Source organism: Leopardus geoffroyi, chromosome A2 (genome assembly GCF_018350155.1).
Source record: "Leopardus geoffroyi isolate Oge1 chromosome A2, O.geoffroyi_Oge1_pat1.0, whole genome shotgun sequence".
NCBI classification, from domain to species: Eukaryota; Metazoa; Chordata; class Mammalia; order Carnivora; family Felidae; genus Leopardus; species Leopardus geoffroyi.
The window spans coordinates 127,907,597-127,931,328 of NC_059331.1; the positions used below are offsets into that span (position 1 = coordinate 127,907,597).

A 23,732-nucleotide genomic window follows, 5' to 3' on the forward strand; every position below is an offset into this window, starting at 1 on the left:
TTTTATGTCCTCTTTTAAAACACATTCAAAACAAGGAGACAAATCTTCAGATTTATGAGCAGTATGAAGTAAATACTTTAAATTGCACATTAGTTTTCTATTCAAGAATTGAAGACTATTTAAGGCTATTTAAGAATCAAGTATAAGAAAAATACCTCCCACTGGTCCACTTAATTTTAACTGGCTCTCTTGGCATGTCAAGACTCACACTGCTCTATTGATACGTGATAATGTTGAAATGTTTTTAGCTAATTGACAAAATATTTAAGGCAATCTCAAATACTTGCCTTATATTTTTAAAAAAGAAGCCTTCTTTCTACCATTAAGAAAACACCAAGGGCACCTGGGTGGTTCAGTCGGTTGCGTGTCTGGCTTTGGCTCAGGTCATGATCTCGCGATTGGCGGGTTTGAGTCCCACATTAGGCTCTGTGCTGACAGCTCTGAGCCTGGAGCCTGATTAGGATTCTGTGTCTCCCTTTCTCTCTGCCCCTCGTCTGATCATGCTCATGCTCGCGCCTCTCTCTCTCCCTCTCCCTCTCTCTCACTCTCTCAAAAATAAATAAATAAACATTAAAAAAAAAAGAAAAAAAGAAAACGCTAGCTTATGGGGTGTTTGAAATTTGGAGGAAAATACACTCCTAAACTCAATTTAGGGTTCAAATTTGAACTAATTGGAGACGTAGAAAAAACCCCAGTAGGAATATGAAATATACTCTTTGCCCAGATTCCTCTGATACTAACATCTTATCACAGTAGCTTTATCTGTTTTTCTTGTATTATTTCAGAAGAGTGAAGGAGTTCAGAGTATGCCACCCCCAAAATGTGCTGGTCTAGCATCAGGATTACTGTGGGCTGAAGGCAATTTTTAAAAAGGGCATACACGGGATGAGCTTTCTGCCCTCTGCCAATCTGCCTGACAACAGAACACAAAATCCCCCATAAAGGTGTCCCTTGCTTTCCATACCAGGATGAAGACAACCTTATCACCTAAAAGGAGATGGCACCAAGATGCAACTGCATAAACAAGCCTTACTAAATTAACCCTTACCTTCCAGTTGCCCCACATATTTATCTTCCCATAGTTTGCTACCCTTGAAAACCTAAAACCCTTTTCCTTTGACTTTATCACTTCTTTGAAACTTACCGTTCTTTTGTTAAGATGCTATAAAGCCCAAGTTCTAACCACCCCTTTGAGTTACCCAACACTGAGTTTCTCCTATGTGTATGCATGCTACAATAAACTTCTGTTTGTTTTTCTCTCATTATTTCATCTTTTGTCAGTCTAATGTGCAGAGCCCCAGCCGGAGAACCTAGGAGGATAGAGGAAAAAGAGCTTTTCCTCCTCTGGCACTATCTATGAGAAAGTTGCAAATGTGATGCTCCTTTATCCTAAATGCTTTAATGTGTAGGTCTAGAGATCAAGAACATTCACTTACATAATCACAGCACAATTATCAAAATCAGGAAGTTAAAACTGATACAACACTATTATATAATCTACAAGCCTTATTCAACTTTCACTAATTGCCCCAATAATGTCCTTTATCATAAAAGACCAGAGTTTGTTTCCCTAGTCTAGGAGTTAATCCAGGATGACTTACAGCATTGAGTTATCTAGCTCTTTGGTCTCTTTCAATCTAGGAGAGTTCTTCAGTCTTTATTTGTCTTTGTGACATTGACATTTTTGAAAGTAAGGTAAAATCTACAAAAGTTATTTTGTAGAACGTCCCATTATTTGGGTTTTCCTAATGTTTCTTTGAAATGAGACTCTTGATATGGATTTTTTGGCAGAAATATAACAGGAGTGGTGTCATACCTTATATCAGGAGGCACATGCAGTTGGTTTATCCCATTGATGAGGGAGGGTATCAACTTTGAGTACTTGGTTAAGATTGTATCTGTCCAGTGAGTTCATGAATTTTTACTTATCCTTTGTTACATAGCATCTAACACAAAAATTTTGAAACACTTCACAAATGAATCTACATATACATTTTTTGTTATATTTTCAGTTTTTATTTGATGGCTCATCTTTGTTTTCTACCTATCTCTTTTATTACCAAGTACAATGTTTCTACTACTTTCCCTTTTTATCGTATAACATGTTACAGGAAAAGTGTAAAACCACCTCCCAAAGGCCACCATATTGGGGATTAGACTTCAACACACGAATTTTGGATGGGCACAAACACTTAGTCCATAACAGACATTCAATTACTTACACTCAAACAAGATGAATGAAGTGATACACATGCAAATAAAAAGTGCCAGTCATTAGAAAAGATACAATACTTACCAACAAGAGGGATCACAATAATTAGATTATAGGAAAACTGGAAATTCTCCATTTGTCAGGAAAACACTAAATTCTAGATCTACTCAATAACTTGCCTCAAAAATTTGACCCCTACAAATTACTTCCAGTACTGTAACCGGTAATAAAACTAACAAGGGTTGCACACAAGAAAAGACAGCAATACAAAAGAACACAAATTTGTTTGAATTTATGGTCTTGTTAAAATAACACTGCAGCTATCATATTTTAAAATATACAGATTTGACAAAGTGTAAAAAGTTTACATTCTATACTTTGTTTTGATGTTCTAAGCATAGCCAACACTGCCTAGGAATTGGTTTACTACTTTTCTGGGAGCAAATGAATAAACCTCCTTGGACAGTGCCTGAAAATATACCTCTTAGTGGGCCTCCTTGGGACTCTGGGATTTGGCCGACAATGGTCAATAAATTCTCCAGAGTGATACATTTAATACACAGATCAGATCATGTCACTCCCCTGCCCAAAACTTTGCATCCCATCACACTTAGAAAACATTCAAAGCCATATGCATAGTCTGTCGGCCTCTATGGTCTGGCCTCCACTCCTCTCTGCACTTCTGTCCCTGTCCAGTCCACTCCACTGGCCCTGCTGTTCTCCAGCACACCAAACACAAAGCTCTCCTCTGCCTAGAACATCCCCCCGACCAAATTGCTCTGTGACTTGCTCCCTCTCTTTACTCAGGCTCCAACGTTGTCTCGTTGGGGAAGCCTGCTTTAATCCCTAACCAAAACAATGTCCTGTCCTTCCCACCTGCCTCCCCTATATTATTTTCTTACTGGTGCTCCTCAAAGTCTGACATTATGTCAGGTATTTGTTTACATGTTTATTTTCTGGATTCTTCACTAGAAAAGAAGCTTCAAGTGAACATGAGTGTTTCATTCATGCCAATATCCCATCTAGAAGAGAGACTGGCACACACTGGCATGTGTGAATGAAGCACTGAATGAGTGCTTGGATTTCTACATGACAAAATGCATGCATGCCTGTACCCATACATGCATGCATACATACAGACTATGAAGGGTGGCAAGTCTGTCCTTGCATTAGAGTAATCTGTAGACCTTTGAAACACCAAACACCAGATCTGACCCCTGGAGATCTGGATTCAACAGGCATTCCCAGGGTTAATTCTGATTCAGAGCCAGGAGCCAGAAAGCTCTCACAAGAGAGTGGGCTACCTATTAACCTAAGATCAGGCTTGTCTTCAATTTGGGGATTCCTGGGTAGTATTTCAGATGCTGTGCTTTAGCTGCCTGCTCTTGGCTAAGAATGACTTCACCTATAAAAGCAGTGACTGCAGCCCACAGTGGTATGGGCCACAGTGACCTCATCCTCGGCCCAGAGCCCACTTCCTTAAGGAATAAACACACTCTCTTAACCAATGTTTTTTATTTGTGAAGAAAGGGTGTGCATACCAAGAATGCAGGTTTCCTTTGTTTTGAATGTTGTGATTGTTATGAGCAGGCAGTTGGAGAGGGAGGGAGGAATAAGGAAGAGTAATGAAGGGATAGGTTTGGATAAAGGACAGAAGATTACAGGGACAGATTGTTCTTGCCTTGGAAGACTCACTGAGAACAGTATCACAGGGTCTCCTGAGCATGTTCACCAAGAGTCTTCAATGCTTATCTCTCAGACCCTGAATTCAATACTGCTCACTGAACTCTCATGATACAGACTAAACGTCTGTGTCCCCAGAATCCCTATGTTGAAACCTAATCCCCAGTGTGATGGTATTTGGGGGGGTAAGGGGGGTCTTTGGGATGTCATTAAATCATGAAAGTGGAGCCCTCATGAATGGGATTAGTGCCCTTATAAAAGGAACCCTAGAGAGATCCCTTGGCCCCTCCACCATGTGAGGATACAGCAAGAAGATGAACCAGGAAATGGGCTCTCATCAGACACGAATGGACACCTTGATCTTAGACTTCCCAGTCTCCAAACTCTGAAAAATAGGTTTGTGTTGTTTAAAACCCACCCAGTCTATCATATTCTGTTACAGAACACTGACCTCACTAAGATACCTTACAGCAGCCTTACTGGATAATCATAATCCCTACTGTATAAATGAGTAAGCCATGATATAGAGCCACTAAGTGACTCTTACACAGTCACGGTAGGTAAGTGGAAGATCCAGGGTTCAAACCCAGCTCTTTGGCTTCAACAAGGGACCCACCATCCCCTGCTGAATTTTGGTTGGTGCTTCCATCACCCAGCCCCCCAACCCCCCCTGACATACACTCAGCCCTTGCTGCCTTCAGTAATTCCTAACCCTGCTTGCACCTTAGAATCACCTGGAGAACTTTTAAAGGAAATACTTGAGCTCTATACTCTAATATGGTACAGACTCTATAGTCTCAAGTCTAATATTTGAGACTATAATTAATTGGCCCAGGGCGGGGCCTGGCTATTAGTATTTTTTTGACTTCCTGGATAATTCCATTGTAAAACTAGAGTTAGGAACCAGTGTTCCAGGTCAATGGGAAGAAGCTGCATGCCCTAGTGGAAGTACCACACACAGCAAATATAAAGAATGAACCGGGACACCTGGGTGGTTCAGTCAGTTAAGCGTCCAACTTTAGCTCAGGTCACAATCTCACAGTTCGTGAGTTCGAGCCCCAGGTCGGGCTCTGTGCTGACAGCTCAGAGCCTGAAACCTGCCTCGGATTCTGTGTCTCCCTCTCTCTCTGCCCCTCCCCTGTGCACTCTCTGTCTCTCTCAAAAATAAATAAACATTTTTTAAAAATTAAAAAAAAAAAAAAGAATGAACCCACAATGCAGAAAAGATCAGAGAAGAGTTTGGCTGAGAAGCTTCTAGAACTAGGAATGTGGTTCTAGCCCACCCTGAAAATAAGCCTGAGATACTGAGCCCAAGTCTAAAATGGCAATGTTTGCTAGGGCTGCCATAACAAAGTACCACAAACTGAGTGGGCTCAGCAACAAAAATGTGTTGTCTCACAGTTTTGGAGCGAGAAGTCTGAGATTAAGTGTGGGTAGAACCATGCTCCCCCTGAACGTGCTCAGGAAAGATCTATCCCAGGCCTTTCTCCTAGCTTCTGGTAGTTCCTTGGCTTGTGACAACATAACTCCATCTTCACGTGGCACTGTCCTACGGTATGTATGTGTCTATGTCCAAATTCCCCCTTTATTAATGGCCCTGGTCATAATAGATTAGGGGCTCACCCTACTCCCATATGACCTCATCTTAACTAACTACATCTACAAGGACTTTATTGCCAAATAAGGTCGCATTCTGAGGTACTGGGGGCAAGGGGAAGACTCTAAGATATCTTTTCCGGGAGGGACACAATTTTAACCCATAACAGACAGGCAGAGCCAAAGTTTGAGGCAGTGTTCCCTAGGCATGCACTTAGGAACAGATACCTGTGCCAGATGTCTACTCCACTCACTGTCCTGACAATTTACAATGTGCATATATAAATGTTAAAGGCCCAGAAAAGTCCTTCAGTAAAGCAATCTGTTAGCTTTGTTTATCCCAGTGTCTCTCAAATTTGACCATAAAACCCTTTCCACATCACATCTATTAACCACCTTTGGAACACAGTTTAGGAAACACCATAACTATCTAAGTATAGATTAGCCATGATGAATTAAAGCCTCTTACGAGGACACAAGTGTCAACACCAAGGAGTGGACAATCTGATATGGAGCAGCGGGTCTCTCCTTGAGAAAACACCAACAGAAACTAAAAACAAAAGATGAATTATCATGAATTGCCATTTTTTACAGTACTGTAATAAACAATCCCGAGTCATATTCTACAATCCATGAGGCCAATTTTTTGTAATATGATCATTGATTTTGCAGAATGACAACATTTCAGCCCTCTAGGAAGCTGAGTTTGGGGTACAGGGATATTGTAATTTGAGGTAGGCCATATTGTAGCTGGAGAAACTTAATGTCATCCCAGCTCCCCATCAATATCAAGCTGCTGCCTAGAACTAAATGGAAGTTGGAGAAAGTCACTTTTGCCTTCTTTACCTCCTTCCCCCATCAGAAATCCATTCTGTACATAATATAGCACCATATTTTTTTTTATTTTTAAATTTTTTTAATGTTTCTTTTTGAGAGAGAGAGCACACATGCATGAGTGGGGGAGGGGCAGAGAGAGAGGGAGACACAAAATCAGGCTCCAGCTGACTCCAGACTCCAGGCTCCAAGCGGTCAGCCCAGAGCTGGACACCTTGAATTCATGAACCCATGAATTCATTATGAGATCATGACCTGAGCTGAAGTCAGATGCTCAACCGACTGAGCCACCCAGGCGCCCCTATAGCACCTCATATATACAGAGGAGACCACACAAAACACAGATGCCACCTAAGGAACGCAAAGTACATCCTGGATTGGAACAAAAACTTTGGAAAAGGCTACCTTAAGTAGCACACAAATAATCCAACACACAGTGTGGCTTCTAAACATAAAACCATGTAATTTTACATACTTCTGAAACAAGATTAGCTCAAACAGTTCCTTGAACATAGGGGAACCATGGGCCATTTCAAAACTGAAAGGCTTACGTTTTCCAGGTTTTCTCTTTTGAGCAAACTAGACTTTCTAAACTTTTAATTCAAGAGAGAAATTACAATGCAACACCAAAGCAGTCCTTTCCTCAGCAGCAAATTAGAGAGGGCTAATTTGTGGGCACGGCCATGCCCTGTTATCACTACCTTGTCACTTTAATTTAGCACAACCAAAACCTCACCATTCCTTTCATTTTTTACTTCTCCACATAGAATTTTAGCCTTCACGCTGGGTTTCAAAGAGTCCAAAATAAAACCAGCCCACATTAAGCAAAACAGCCACATAAGACCTTTCCTTTATGTGTGGAGAAAAAGACTTTCAAAGTTCAGAAGGAGGATTTTTTTTAAAGCACTACATAGTCTTGGTAATGTTTTTAAAGATCTATTTTAAAATGTTGAGATTTTTTTTCCTCCATTGTGCTGACGTGCATGTGGACAGACACGTGGATTTCCTCCAACAGAAGCAACAAAGCTGTTACTTGAAATCTATACACTTTGATCCACTGCTAAAACATAGCTATGCAAGCGCCTTGAAGATCCATGAATTGTCAAAGCTGGAAGACATACCTTCCATCCTCCTGCCCTGTGGAGCATTAACGGGCAAAAATGACAGCCTGGGCACAGGGGACGTGCTAGTCTCCAGATCCTCAATATCCTGCTCTTACAACAGCGACTCTAGTCATCCTTCAGCCAGAGGAAATAGACTGTCAAGAGTTGTAGAAGAAACGAATGCTACCACGTCAAGCTATGGGTGTGCATAAAGCATGAAGTGTAAGTGCCCCCCCCCCCCCAAATCCTTTATTAACTCTCTGGCACATGCTACCTTCATTAGGGAGAGCTGCTCTCTGAAACAAAAATTAATTACTGTAAACAGAAAATACATGTTTCCCACAGCCTCACAGGTGTTCCTCGGCTTCCAAAATCTGATAGCTTTTACCATCTCCACCTGCCTTTCTTAACCTCTTGAAATTCCGAGCAGATTCCCCAGCACTTCCCCCCACCCCCAACCCCCGGCAAGGAGCAAAAAGCTTTAAGTATATATATATCACCTGCGCTCTCATTCCGCAAATCATTTGGTTAGAAATATTAGTAACCGGGGATGGCTGTATATTGGCCATCACAGTGGCAAGTTGTAAAAATGCACCATAGGCACGGAAATGTAGGCTCTTTGCAAACTCAAACGGTAATTGGAATTCTGAGCTAGTGCCCGGCCGTAAATCAGTACCTTGCAGCTGTCACTGGGAGTAAAAAGTCTGCCTCTTGACTGAGCAGGGACCCGAAGCCCATTCCAGGGAACGTTTCCTTATACAGCTGTCAGCCTCACCACGTGCAAGGAGAGGGCTCAGTTTCACATCAAGCCCACGCCCCCTCACCGCCGAGGGGAATGCCTGGCAGAGCTGGAAAGGGCAGAGCTCTTTCCATCAAATAGGAAACCTGACTGACAGAGGCACAGCTTAGTAGGGTACCCCAAGGATCACATTTCTTGTTACAGCCTGCCTTTATTTTATTATTATTCTCTGACTCCCAGATGCAAGGAGGCCCAGGGATGGAATGAAAGTGAAAGTTATAGGTCCCTGAGCAGACTACAGTCCTACCTGCTCTGAATAGCATGTTTCAGGTGATTTGATTCTATTCCTTTCTCTGGTCCGCAGAGTTTGATAACTCATCACAGCCCCTGACTTGGTAAAAAATAAATAAATAAATAGAAAGAAAAAAAGAAAAAAAAATCACACATATAGCAAAGACTAATTCCAGAATTCATGTGGGGCTTGCAGTGTTACTTTGTTTGCAAATGGAAACCAAGTCTGTTCCTTGAGTCTTGCAGACACTCACCACCCTCCAGTCTATTGTGTCTGTTCACCAGATCCCAAGAGCTCTTCAGGAGTACACAGAGGTTCAAGCTAGGGCTCAGCAGCCGACCTGGTGACCACGTAGATCCTGCTTCCCCATCCCCAACTGAACCTGGGGTTCAATTTCCACGTCATGGAAGATGCCAAATCAGGCATGTTCTGGTTATCATTTATTAAGGCATTTGTATGAAGGGCCTTGCCATTGCATGGGCAAAGGAGAAAACAAAATATAAAATCACACTAAATTGAGGACCCTTAAGTTGGACTAGTGTGGGCCAGTCCATATATATATATGCTCTTCCTTTGCAAAAATCAAAACAACCTTCTAACTATCCTTTGAAGAAGGATACGGAGTTCGTGCCTGAAAGCACGCAGCCCTTCATCACTCACTGAAGGACCCAGACCCTTTTGTCTGGTCTCTAACTGATGAGCCAGACAGAACCATAGCTTCTTTCTGCAGGCTGACTTACATTTCAGATTTTAGGCAACTCTTCAAAAAAACAGGCTATGGCACTCAAGAGCCTCAAGGTTTGGGTCTCCTGTGACACCCCCCAGGAAACAAATGGCTTTTACATACAGAGCCATTTGGAACCTTAAGTTCCAGGGCTAAGTACCTGGGGGTCGTGAAGTGCCCTGGCAGAGACTTGACCACCTGTGTAACAACAGAAAACCTCAAGAGGCCGAGGGGGATGAGAAGCCAGGAAGTCTCACACCTGAGAGAGTGCTACTCAGCCATGGAAAGAGAGCTAGAATCACCAGCCAGCCCCACATAGGCTTTGCACCAAAAAGCTGAATGCCTTTGGTTCACAGCAGAGGGCACACTGTTCTCAAAAGGGAGAAATACCTATTTTGGCTAAATCTCTGAAACCTGGGGAAGTTCAAGAACTCTAGAGATAACAAGATATTCCAAGAAGGTAAGCCTTTTTTTTTTTTTAAGTCTTTCTTTCCTTTTACATGGCTCCAGGCTTTAAAAATAAATAAATAGAAAAAGGGAAGTTGCTTCTCTAGAGCGTAGCCTCTCTCTACCCCAAGTTCCCACGTGGCCAGTAGTGGCCAACGAGGACCTCTAAAGGAACTCAAAGAAAGTGAACAAATAAACTCAACCCAGGAGTCAACACAGAATCAGAGACATCCAAAGACATTCAAGAGTCAACAACCTGCCTGACACTAATTCCCTATTTAAAGCAAGAACACATCAGTCAGAGGCAGAGAGGTAGCCAACCATGGAAGCAGACAAAAATCGGAGTCTAAGAAGCCACCCAGCTCCGCCCAAGGGAGTACAAGCCCCACCGCCAATTCATGCCTCCACATGCCATTGCCAAGTGTGACGTTCTCATGCAGGATGGAGGAGTCAGGCTCCCCTCACAGGACACCTCTGGACACTAATTCCACTGGCTAGCTCTCCTCACTGTGATTCCTTGTTTACCTCGCACTCTCCTGCTTACCACCAAGCTTGCCTTGAAGTTTGCTATACAGAGGAAATCTGCTCGTCAAAGAGTGCCAGTGGTCTGGCACTTACACGTCTCACAGTAAATCATCAACTTGGCATCTTACTAGAAGCCTGCCAATTGCACCTATCCCTGGGAGGTAGCCCTGCTCTGCTGGAGCTGCCAGTCTGTCTTTTGAGCCTGTTTTCAGGTAAGACGACCTGCTGAGGACTGGAGAGCTGGCGGGGGCGGTGGGGGGGGGGGAATGACACAGGATCCATGTTTGCTCTCCACCAGGCCCCTCAACTTCACCCTTGGCTCCCAATTCAGCTCAAGGAAAACGAAGCCCCTCTTCTGCACAATTCCCTCACCATAAATAACACCGAGAATCACATCTCATAAGGACAACCTGTCCATGGGGACAACTCCAAGTTTGTTTATTGACGTTTTTGCTTTAAAATTTTTATTTTGAAGCAATATCAAGTTTACAAAAAAAAATTGCAATTTTAATACAAAGAACCTTCTTCATTTCTTAACCTCCTAAAAGTAACTTGACAACCCAAAGGTGCACCACTCACTGATACCTGAGTGTGCATTTCCCACAACAATAACATTCTCCTCCATAACCACAACACAACCATTAACATCAGGAAATTAACATATAATACATATTACATTTGCTCCTTGCACCCCATTCAAATTTCACCAAATGTCCCAATAATGTACTTTATAGCAAAAGGATCCAGTTCAGAATCACAGGGTTCTTTTAATTGTTAATGTCTTTTTGGTCTTCATCCTAAAACACCTCCCCCCTCTAAGTCTTTCCTTGATTTTTCTGACCTTGACTTTTTTTTTTTAAATTACAGACTGTTTATTTTGTATAAAGTCCATCAAATTGGCTTTGTCTGATGCTTCCTGTGATTATAGAGTCAGATTATGAGTTTTTGGCAGGAAAATCACGGAAAAGTGAAGCTGCATCCTTTTCCTTGCACGTTACCAGGTGGTATAGGATTCTGATTTGTCCCATTGCTAGTGATGTTCATTTACACACACACACACACACACACACACACACACCCAGCTTGTTTGTGTGTGTGTGTGTGTGTGTGTGTGTGTGTGTGCGTGCTCAAATCCCCTCATGTCCATGAAGACTGGCTTGCCTACTTCAAAGACAGACCGACCTGGGGGAGGGGGCTTGGGCATATCTTGGTTTGTACCCTCTCTGCTTCACCATTCCTGCCTTCTCCTTGGAGAGAACTGTAGTAATAGTGATAGTAATGACATCTGAGTTACACAGACACATTTCTAGAGATGGGATAAAGTAGAAGAAAAGAAAGAAGAGATGATATGCTTTTGTGAACACCTTAGGTCTTTCTCACACAAATATTCCAGAGCTAAATAAAGGTTAGTTGCATTAACTTTTTCTTGCCAGAAAGGTCCCATTTCACTCATTCATTCAAGCCACCAACATTTATGGGGAGCTCCTCCCTGTTAAGCACGGAGACACCAATGTATATCGGACACTGCCCTGCCTCCAGAACACAGCATGGTCTCTTACAGAAAGGTTATAAATAAAAAGCTACAGTGCAGTATTGAGAAGGAGATGCTTGACCCCATCCAGGTTGAGAGGGAAGCAGTCCAGGACAAATGGCTGGCTCAACACAGTCTGCAGGTTCTGCTTGAAAGCAGACGTAAACAGATTCCAGATGAGACTGTGAGCAAAGGTGAACTACAGGAGAAGGGAGGACTGGAGAACAAGGTGGACCGGGGCTGAGGCAAAAAGGGCTTGGATGCTCAGCAAGGGTGTGTAAGCCATGGGAAGCCACTAAAGGATTCGAAGCCAACTGGCAAGATCTTACGGACATTTTTGCAACAATGCGAGGAACCCATCTACAGAGGGGAGGAAGCAGGGCACAGAGGGAAGGACGTAGGTTAGTAGACCATTGCAGCCATCTTCAGACCAGAGGCTGAAGACAGTTGTTAATCTAGGTCAGGAACAGTGGGAAGGAAACAGAAGCCAGATTCTTTAGAAACACAGGATGCAGTATCCACGGGATTTCGCAGGTGTGTGAGAAGTGCAGGAGAGAACAGTATCGGGAGTGTCCAGAGGGCTTCTGGATTAAATGGATAGGAACAGGGGTGCCTGTAATCAGGATGCAGAATATAACAACAGTAGGTGTTGCTGACTCAGCACTTCCAGACACAAAAAACCAATTTCCCAACCTCCAATCTGGAACCCCACGGAAGTTACACGCAACCTGGTTAGTAGAGTATTTCAAGGACAGAGTCTGCTGCTACGGATGGATACCATGGCATGCTGAGTTTCAGCCCTAGTACTTTAATTACATTTAAGTTCCTAACGTTACCTGCTGCAGTGATTACTGTGGGCATAGCTGAGAGTAGTTTTACAGGGAGAGTGAGAAGGAGAGAGAGATGTTTTAAGACTTGCTCACCCTTGCCTCTCTCACTACCACCTACCACTTACGTCTCCCTAATCATTTCCAGTAATCCTGGGCTTGAAGCAGCATATTGTTGATTTAATTTCATAGCACATCCCTCATGTGTTTATTTTTAAGTAAAGTGAATTATAACCAATTTTGTTTTGAGAACTTTATGGGATCCTCAAGAAAAACTTAAAACACCACACAGTATTAAAAGGCTAAGCTTTGGAACTGGACATTTGCATAGTGAAAGATGAAATCCCAGTGTTTGGCTAGATCTAGAAGCAATCACAGTTCTTCTCTCCCAATGCTTTTTTTGTTTCTTATTTAATGTTTTATTTATTTATTTGAAAGAGAGAGAGTGCGCGTGCACAAGCGTCAGAGGGGCAGGAAGAGAGGGAGACACAGACTCCAAAGCAGGCTCCCAGCTCTGAGCTGTCAGAGCAGAGCCCAACTGGGAGATGGAACTCAGGAACTGTGACATCATGACCTGAGCCGAAGTAGGATGCTTAACGAACTCAGCCACCCAGGCACTCCACCTCTCCCAACATTTTGTTTTGTTAATGTAAAAGCAAGCACTTCTGCTACTTCTTCTAAACCACTTCTCTATATATACCCAGTAAGTAAATATTCAGGTCTGAGCTAGGAGATAGGGACTTTCCAAGTCAAATCCATCTGATTCAACCATTGCATAGATATTCTGCACACTTTAATTTTGCCCTATGGGGAGAAAAAACACAATAGTATCATAGTTATTTTGTAGGTGATCTCAAACTTTTTTCCTTCACCTATTTCTTCCTTTTATTTATCCATATTCTCTTATGCACCGTACTAGGTCACACTTTGTCACTGCTCTTCTCAGTGAGAAGCACATGACTTCTCATGGTAACATGGCGAAGCTGACCTTGATTCATATAAACCTGGGCTCACCGGGTGCCTCTACATTACACCCACCTGAACACTCTTAAGCCTATTTCTTCCTGAGTACAATTAGAGACAATGATAAGCTCACCTAAGAGGATTTATGTGAAGACTAAGTTGCATTATTCGTGTTACAAGGATTCTCTCCTTGACCAAATTTTAATCAGCCTCCTCTGAGTCCCCTGCTCAATAAAGCCTCTCCATGAGCTTCCACCTCTGACCCTGCAGAATCCAATTTTAACAAGAATCCTGCTAAAATCAGTTTAAGAGAAAATTCCCACCCTCAATATCTGACCAAATTCCTCCACCATTACCCCCCAGGTGATAAATGATCACCCTGGTCTGCCTTCAGCAAGAATCCTGTTGTGTCAGTTTCACAAGAATCCCCTGTTCTTGATGTTTTCTCTTAGTAATTTTCTCTCTCTGACCCTCTCCCTGATCCTTGGCTATAAATCTCCACTTTCCTTTGTTGCATTCGGAATTGAGCCCAGTCCTCTTTTTCCCCTATTGCAATAGTTCCTGTAATATCAGTTTTCCTGTTTTAACTAATGTCCAGCTCTGGGTCTTTCTGACACGTGTGAAAGCCTCTTATGTTGTTCCTAGTGTGAATCAATTTTCAAAACATTAAAAATATGATCCTTATACAAACACAAAATGAATACCTATTAAAGATGTATTTAATTCAACGAGAAAACCGACAGGATAGAAAAGTTGTTTCAGAGGGTTCTAGGAGAGGAGACATATTTATATATAGTCCCTGAAAGAAGCATTCCAAAATAAGATTGCTGAAGTAGATAGAAAGCTAGGTAATAATGCCTTGCAGGGCAGCAAAGTTATATTTTGGGGGATAATCTTTTCTTGTGGACAAGAATCATTTACATTGCACCATTTCCTATAGGTATTAATCTACCCTCAAAGACTTGTGAGATACCTTAACCGACAATAAAAAGTAAGTCAAAGAAAAGCAAAGAAAGGCAATACACCTAGAGAATCAGATAATCCTTAGGTGGGGCCAATAAGCTAGCATGATTTTGAAGGAACACACAGCCATCCTTTTGCCTACTGGCCTATTTTCAAGTTTAAAGTATAGTATATATATTTTTCCTTTATACTAGAATATCATAGGTGTTCAACAAATCTTGGCCAGAAACCAATTATTTTAAGAATGCTATATACAAAACCCTAGAGGGCTCAGGCAAAAAAGTAATTAAGAGGAAAATTCATAGCATCAATTGCTTTCACTGAACAAGAAAAGGGGGAAAATAAAAGATGACTGCATCATGTTATGCGGATTATTAACCTAAATCTGATAGCTAAGCCCTAAGAAAGACAGATGAGTACAGACTGAAGATGGGAATTTTCACTGGAAAGAAACTGGCTGGATATATAAAATTGGGCATAGTCTTAAACTCTACCGAATAAGGTAGAATATCCGCAAAATATATAATCAATTGAATTTTAATTTACTTATATATTAAGACAAGAAATAAACTAAGACCCAATAGAAGGTCAAAACACCTTTTTTATGGCCTCTCACAGTATAAACTTTCCTCATTTCTTCTTTAACTTTTCTATCCCTTTGAATAGCAATGCTTAAAATACTTCATGCTCAAAACAGGAAGGGTCAGTTTTCAAAGGCTGAGAAAACTGAAAGAAGGTTCAAGCTCACCTTTGAATCAATATGTCAGGAACACATAGGGGTAAAAGGAATGACTGTAAGAGGCATCTGTAAGACAGCTCCATTCGGTAGCACACACACACTAACAGGGGCATGGACAGCATGTTCATGAAGACACAGCTGGAATGCCTCAGGTCCATTTACCAGTGATCTCCCTTTGAGCAGTGCCTATAACCTCTCTGAGCCTCAATTTTTTCATCAATGTGGCCAATGACACACATTTCACCAGGACTATAGTGAGCATTAAATGAGCTCACGTTTATACAAACTCTAGCACAGCCCCTGAGGCACAACAGATACTAGTAAATATGTTCTATTTTTTCCTGCCCCCAGGGTCACTTTTTAAAAAGATGTGTAAACACATGAAAAGCAGGAAAGGGTTTTTGAATTCTATTCTCAAGTGCCCTGAAAAGTAGGGAGGTTAATATCTCTTTCATTTTTATTTTCCCTTCCTATCTCTAGTACTTTAAAGTTTCTTTCACATGAAAATTCAATTGTATATTCATTTAAGTGTAACCATTTAATTAATCATCACAAGTCCTTTCTTCTAAAGCTCTTTTCACTGCTTAATACGAGAAACGGGATAAAGAAACTCAGGTAGGAATCAGAAAGGGACTGACTTCACCAACTTTATTTATCTTCCTTCTTTGTTTCCAGTATTTTATTTACCTCCTGTCATATGAAAGGCCAGGGATCAGAAGAGAGCACAGGCTTCTGTGTATAGCTGCTATTGTCACAGTCTAACCTTCTTCCATTAATCCTACTTGGAAAATGGAAAGATGACCTGAACTGTGGCACTGTGATACTACTTCTTCCTAGACTTAGTCCCCTGATAGACCTGTTAAACAGGTCTGTGCCCAGAGTATAAGTCCCTCCCCTCACTACTTCCCAGGGCTCCCACCCCCAACCCCACAGGCACAGAAAAGCTCCCTGTTTCTGGCACCTCTCTGGGAAACATCACCCTGAATTTAAGACTCTGACCTCCTAAAAAGATCATTCCCCACCTTCCTGGCATGTTCCAACCCAGAACTGATTTTCCATTTCAGATGTACTGAATTACTAAAGGAAGCCAGCTTCATTAATGCTAAAGTTCAATGGGACAAGGAGCAGACCCTTCATAGGTACCCTCACCAACCTAACAAGGCAACCGTCTAACACCTGCCCCTGAGGCCCTCCAGTCCAGATACCATGTTCTACCACTTGGCTGGACAAAGACCTTCAGCCTCCAGCTGGGCTTCTGCTCTCCCTTCTGGAACCCACCTCAATCCATTGCAGGTTCTGGTTCCTCCTTGATCTGTCTTGCTGGATATCACTAGCCCACCCATGCTCTGCCAGAACATGACTATGAGGGCTGGGATCATGCTCTTTATTCAACTCACTCAACAAACTTCTTGGGGGAAAGAAGAGCGGGAGGAGAATGATTCTCCCCCAAGACTTGGGGGTTGGCGGGCGGGGGTGGGGGGGAAGGTGTGTGTCAGGCAATTTTTTTGCATGTTAATCTCAATTTTTATGTAGACATTATCAGCCAGTGAGTCCTCACTGGAGGAACCACCAATGTGTTTTTCACCAGGGCCTGAACCCACTCTTAGAAGACCCTGTGAAGAGTTATGCCATGCCAGCACATCATGCCCTCCACTTTGGCCCCAGTGCCAGCCCATTACAGGCAAAGAAGGGGATCCCAAGGACTGTGACTATGAGCCACTGTGAAAGTGTATGGGAAAGGAGGAAAGGCTGAAGTTTTTATCATTTTTTTTCCAGTAGACAAACATTTACCACCACCCCCACCTTTGGACAACGCATGACTGTGCCATCAGTCATAAGAATAAGCTGAGTGACTACGTTGGGGGAATTTTATAAATCCACAGAAGCCGGAAGCAGTGTTATCAGGAGTACCCTTTGTCCAACATCTTCAGCAGATTTTCACATGTCCTGGAAGGACATATCTCCTCTACAATTCTCAATCCTCAGTTTCCTGCGACATAAAATGGGGATAATAGTGTAACCCCCATACTACATGCCAGCATAAGCTCTCTTTTCCCTAGGACTGTTATGAGGAGGAAACATCTTTAAATGCGCAAATTATTTGGCACCAAAAACAAAAGTGTTCCCCAAAATTAGTAAGTCTGAGAAATGCCAATTATTTTGGAAGGGCAGAGCCACTGATTTAGCGGCAAATCTTCAGTCTTCTGGGAAGACTTCATCTCCAGTTCTGCCACCACTTCTTGGCTATTTAATATGGCACAAGTCTGGTATTTCATGGTGTTCCACTGCAAAATGAGAGAACACATCTACTTTGGAGGGAATTATGCATTGTAAATGAGATGACACTTGTCACCATGAAACTTCAGATAGCTTGTGCTCAGGTACAACTGAGGCCCTTTGTCTTTCACACAGCAGGATTTCCTTATTTAAATACTGTACCAGTAAGACCAGAAAGACACAAGCTGCCCAAGATCAGGGGGGCATCCCAGGCTGGTATCAGCTGGTACCAGCACCAGCATGCTGTCCATATATCACAGTGTGCTGCATGGACTGTGAAGCCACCGGAGTTATTTCCAAAAAAAGAAAAAGAAAAAAAAGAAAAGAAAAAGGAAAAAGAAAGAAAAACAAAACAAAAATATGTCAGCTTCACTCACCAGCAGATTGACACATTCCTCCTTAGGGAGCACACACCTAGTTTTGGGGTTTTTTTTGTATTTTATATTCCATAAAATTTCATAAAATCACTTCAGGGCATAAATGCTGATTACAAAGCACCTTAACTGAAATATATTTTAATGGCCCACAACATTTTCCAGAACACACACACACACACAAACATAACTACATCAAATATAAAATGCCCATCTGAAAGGCCACAAATTTCACATAAATATAGACAGGAGTTAGAAAAGAACAGAAGAGAACACAAATCATCGTTTTTTGCTCAAGGACATTAGATATTTACGTTTGAAAAGACTAAGAAAGATCAAATTTTTAACTTTTCAGAGGTAACACTCAGACTGCTGACCATCTTATCTTCCACCTCCAAACCACCTCCTTGTCAAGGCAGAAGTAAGATTTAAACCACTTTCGAAATGGCAAAGTCCTCCTCCTTCAGGACAGAGAACAAAACCAGTTTCCTTTCAGCCGGCGCACAACATGTGCAATTGGTAAAGCTTTTGAGACAAAGTTCTAAGGATTTTACAAAGCACTTAGGGAACGAATAGCCTTGTTTCACCTTGGTCCAAAAATCTGACTCTTAGAATTGAAAGAGACATTCACCATCATCCAACCCAGGATGCTTTCACACTGAATTTTGGCTGCAAAAGCCTTATTCAAAGGAAACCCTCCGGGAGCCCTAACCTGTAAGGAAGCTGCAAGTAGGCTTGTCCAGGAAGAAGTGGGAAGGCAGAACCCGGCTCAGTCTACCCCCATCCATTTCCCAGCAGAAAGCACCCTAAGCTCATCTCCAGAAGCTTGGGGCTCATGGAAATACAGTTGGAAAATGAGTGAGCACCCCAACCCTCACACAACAGAAGAAGGACACTGAGGCCAAAAAAGCTGACAAGTAGCAACAGTCCATTGGGCAAATGGAGGAGGCCTGGCCCAACATTAGAGGGGCTCAAAACAGCCACTTCCTGGCCTCCAAGCAGCTGGAGTGACTCTATCACCCATTTGAGGCCAATAAGACATCAGAAGAAATCTGCTAACAGTCGCTTTTCTGATGAAAGAGACAAAGTAAGAAGAGAACTACTGGTGTTTCTTTTTCCTCCTTATTCTTGTTAAGCCTGTGAGGACATGACGCCATCTTCACATTATGAAGTGCAAGCAGAAGACAAAAGGCCAACATGCTGAGTACGGATGAGCAAAAGAGGAGAAAAGAGCTTGAGCTATTTAATGAATCTGAAGCCACTTGACCTGACTTTGGTTAAGTAAACAATAAATGTCCTTATAGTAAAAGGCACTATTCATCAAGTCTTCTGCTCTTGTATCCTATCGAATCCACTTCTCCAGTTACTTCAGAATCAATGCGCTGCACCTTAAGTGGCATCTGCATTTCTCCACAAATTACCTCTATGTTCTATTTCCAAACTAAAGTCACGTGGAAAGTTAAAAAGCAAGGAGGAATGGTACAGCCATCTAGGAAGACAGTTTGGTGCTTTCTTACAAAGCTAAACACTTAGTCTTACCATACAACCCAGCAATTGTGCTGGAGGTATAAAGGCATGAAATGACGTGGATGAGTCTTAAAGGCGTAATTCTAAGTGAAGGAGGCCAGTCTGAAAAGGCTATAGACTATTTGATTTCAACTATGTGACATGCTGGAAAAGACAAAACTATAGGAACAATAAAAAGATCAGATCAGAGGTCGCCAGAGGTTTGGAGGCTGGGGGGAGCAGGCGTGAGGATGGGAGCAGTAAGGAACAGGAGAAGACAGGAGATTTGGGGGGCAGTGAAACGATTCTGTACGAGACTATAATGGTGGATACGTGACATTATGCACTTGTCAAGACCCATGGAACCGTGCAAATCGAAGACTAAATCTTAATGTAAACTATAGATATAGTGAATAATAATGTATAAATATTGATTCGTTAATTTTTTTCAATGTACCACACTAATACAACATGTTGATGACAGGAAAAGCCGTACAGAAAAGGGAATGTATATTGGAACTCTCTGTCCTATCTGCTCAACTTTTCTGTAAATCTAAAACTGTTCTAAAAAAAATAAAGTCTATTAATAGAAAAAAAAAGAAAAAGAAAAAGGGAGGAGGGGATGGGAGGGAAAAAAATCCCTCATATTGTAAGTTTTCTTGTCAAATCAGTACAGAAACTCACTCGATGTAAAGAGGGCATGGAAAGGTTTGAACCAGCACCTTCTGTCCTCTTTTCCACAAACCACCTCCCCCTAATCCTACCAAGAGAGACCCATGACCTGCACCCTAAGCGGGTCCTCTCTTTCATCTTCCAATTACTCCACGTGCTGCAGGATGCTCCTGCACATGCCCAGTGCTCTCCAGCAGGACATGCCAGTATTTCCAGTGGTGCTCATGCTCTCTGCTCATCTCCGTTTTCCAGGGCATCCCCAGGGTTCCCATGTCATTTTTACCTGCAACAATGACATCTCTGGGGGGAAAGAAAGCATCCTTCAAATGCTTCTCTGCATTAATGGAAGTAACAATCTAGTAAATAATAAATCCCTCAGGCCCTCCAGGGAACCCCTTTCCACAGGGGTTCTCCTTTACCCAAGTTGAAAGCAATGTTCAAATGCTCCCCAGCTGCAGAGCCCAGAACTCGAACCACTGTTGAGATGTAACTTCTCTGTGGAAATGGAGCAGTTTCTGAATTCAGTAATAAAAAAAAAAATGGGGCAGGGGGGTGGGGTGGGGAGTCTCACACTCCAGTCCCAAATGTTTCCTGGATATTTTCTTCCATGGTTTGCTCTGGGGGTCTGGAAGGCAGCCTTCAAATCTTAGTTCTAAATAGACTGAGGTTGTAGCTGGATAATTGTTACTTGATGACAAAATAAAATCTCTAGTTAAAAAAAAAAAAATCAGTGATTGCTTGGCTCAAATCTCTTTCCCTCTTTTTTTCCCCCCCCCTTTTCTGAATAAAATGCAAGTGGGCACATGATCAGTGTCCTCACTAAAAGTGTGGACTCTATGAAACTGGCTGGAAGAAGGCATTTGCTGAGCAACATTCCCTGGAAAGAAGTCACCATGGCTAGATCAATGAAGTACTGGCAATGGGGACCACCAACTGGGGACTAAAATACTTGTGTTAGGTAGCATAATGGGTGATAAGATTTTATCTGAATGAAGTATTCCCAGGAGCAGGGCATGGGTGTTTTCAATACATTCAGACCAAACAACAAGAATGAATTATAAATAACAATTCTCCCCCAAAAGGTCAGGCTTTTTCACAACTCCTAGCCTTTGCCCATACTATTCCCTCTGCCTGGAACACTCAGCTCCAGCCTCAGCCCCACCCCTGGTCTCATCTGTATCGCATTCACATTCATTATTCAGGGTACAGCGAGAAACTTGTAACTTTAGCAAAGTGGTTATCCCAAAGTTCCTCCCCTCTGCCCAGTATCACATGGTATCTATCACATTTCACAGTGACTATCTGTTTGTGCATCTTTATCTCCACTTGACAAAAAACTCCCAAGATAAGGCCTCCCCCTTATCTGTCTTTCTAGCTCTTGGACCTGGGACAGCACACTGCCCACAGTAGGTCATCAACAGATGCCTACTCAAAACAAGAGTCACAGAAGAAATAAACACACAAATGGACTTTATGGCATCCTCCATGTGGTAGCTTTAAAAAGTGTTATTACCAGAGTCTCTTTCAGCAAGAAATATTTTTCAGTTTGACAAAATATTAACATGCATTTATGTGCATCATTTAGCATAAAAATAAGCCCACAAAGTTTAACTCTAGGGAAAGCTTGATTATCTGCAGTTATTCTTCCAAATCACAAAGTAAAACAAATACATTTCCATGCTGCTTTGACTGACACAAATATCTGTGATGCAATGAATTACACATAATCACAAATGCATTCCTTGTAGGCAATACATTCCTTCGTTTTGCATCTTACGCAACCACAGAGCAATTAAACTTGCATGTGCGTGGGGCACTGAAATCATTTTTGGCATACTTACCAGGACTCAGGATGCTGGGCTCGTTAATGGGAATGAGGTTGTCTGGAAGATAAGCTTACTAGTGTCGTGGCAGTTACAGCACAGACTGGCTGGACCTCTTCCAGTTTCCAGAGGCCGTCAGAGGAAACTGCGTGTCCTTGGGGGACTGTGCTCTATCCCAGAGGGTCAACTCTGCTGGTCTTAGCAACTGGACTCTGGGAGGGTAGCTCAAGAGGACTGCCTTGAGGAGCATGGGTCAAAATTCACTGGGAAACCAATCATTAATAAGCAAAATGTTGACACTTCCTTCCCTTATCAGGAATTCCTAGGTCTACTGTGGGTAAAGACAGAACCAGGAAATTAAGCTCAAGCTGCAGGAGATGAGAAAAAAACAGCTTTAAGGGTATTTTAAAGCTGCTCCTAGGACTTTGACTTTAGCTCATTACATCTCAGGGTTCATTCCATCATTCATGCAAACTCTTGAGTGCCCTTCCTGAACTAGGCCCTATGGCCAAACACAATCAGTTCAGTAAACAGCCATCTTCTTGGGATGGCTGGTAAATCTGTACTATCAAAATTCTTCTTTTTTTCTCTACTTATACATTTCCCACCTTCGCTGCAAATGTGAAAGCCTTCCACTTAATTTGAAGCAGAATTCAATACAACAAGACCATGAGGAACATAAAGCAGTGAGACAGAAAAATATTCCTGATAAATAAAAATAACATGAAAGAAGTAAAACCACATTCTTTGGTTTTGTTTTTGTTTTTTTTTTCATCTTAAAATGCACTTGACTAGAAGATCCCAAAGGTCCGTCCAGTTAAAACTTGGTGACTCACTAGGAATCAGGAAAATGTAAATTAGTAGAACAATAAGATACCACAGAAGATATTCAGGGCAAAGAATAAAGAATTCTGAAATATCAAGTGTCAGTAAGAATATGGAGTAAACAGGATGACATACACTGCTGATTGGGAGTTTAAGTTAATAAAGCCTGTCTGGAATAACAATTTGGTAATTTATAGTAAAGCTGAATACATTCAACGGGGCTTTTCTTCAGTGCCTCTGATAATCACATACGTGCTCAGGGATGACATGGACAAAAACATTCACCGAAGAACAATTTTTTATGGCAAAACTGAAAACAACTTAAACAACTTACATGTCCATCAACAGATAAATAAAATGTCATACAGATACAGTCTACAGGTGACCCAATATATATTACTTAAAGGGATACACTACACTTACGTTCATGGCTGAAATACAATGACATAATAACAAATGGACAAAACAAGATACAGAACAAAACATAAATTCCACGTGATTTATGTAAATTAGAAAATAATACTATATATTTTTCAAGTATATGTATGTGTGAAAATATTTGTTATAAAATCGGTGGTTCTCAGATAGGGATGACTCCTCCTTTGCTTCTTCCTTGGGGACATTTGGCAATGTCTGGAGACATTTTTCTTGCTTGCTTGCCTTTTTTTTTTTTTAAGAGACAGAAAGAGAGAGGAGAGAGAGAGTGAGTGAGTGGGGGAGAAGGGCAGATCTCACTAACTGTGAGATCATGACCTCAGACAAAACCAAATGCCGGTTGCTTAACTGACTGAGCCACTAAGATGTCCCAATTTAAGTCGTGTTTTAAATGAACTAAGGTACATCTTTACTTTGAGAAACTTATTATGAAACTTTTGTGTAGTTTTTTTTATCATATAATAATCCCAGACTAACGGATCTGCTGCATTAAGGGTTAATGACTATACTTCACAATCTGTAGCAAAGACACACATACATTGAAGTCAAACCTGTCCCAAACTCCTGAAGTGTTCTTATTTTACTCAAGTTCACTAAAGTGCCTCTTTTTCTGTTAGCCATTCAAAACTTTGCAACACGGCT

The 23,732-nt window shown here is 41.9% G+C and overlaps 1 protein-coding gene and 1 long non-coding RNA gene across 10 annotated transcripts in view; one reads left to right on the top strand and one right to left on the bottom strand.

The window, feature by feature from the left end:
* Positions 1-23,732, bottom strand: part of ELMO1 (engulfment and cell motility 1) — a 734,972-nt gene that overhangs the window by 466,885 nt on the left and 244,355 nt on the right. The window lies entirely within an intron of this gene.
* Positions 7,935-22,573, top strand: LOC123606710. The gene is made up of 2 exons (XR_006716459.1): positions 7,935-10,367; positions 16,243-22,573. It is a non-coding gene; the product is annotated as an uncharacterized LOC123606710 (long non-coding RNA).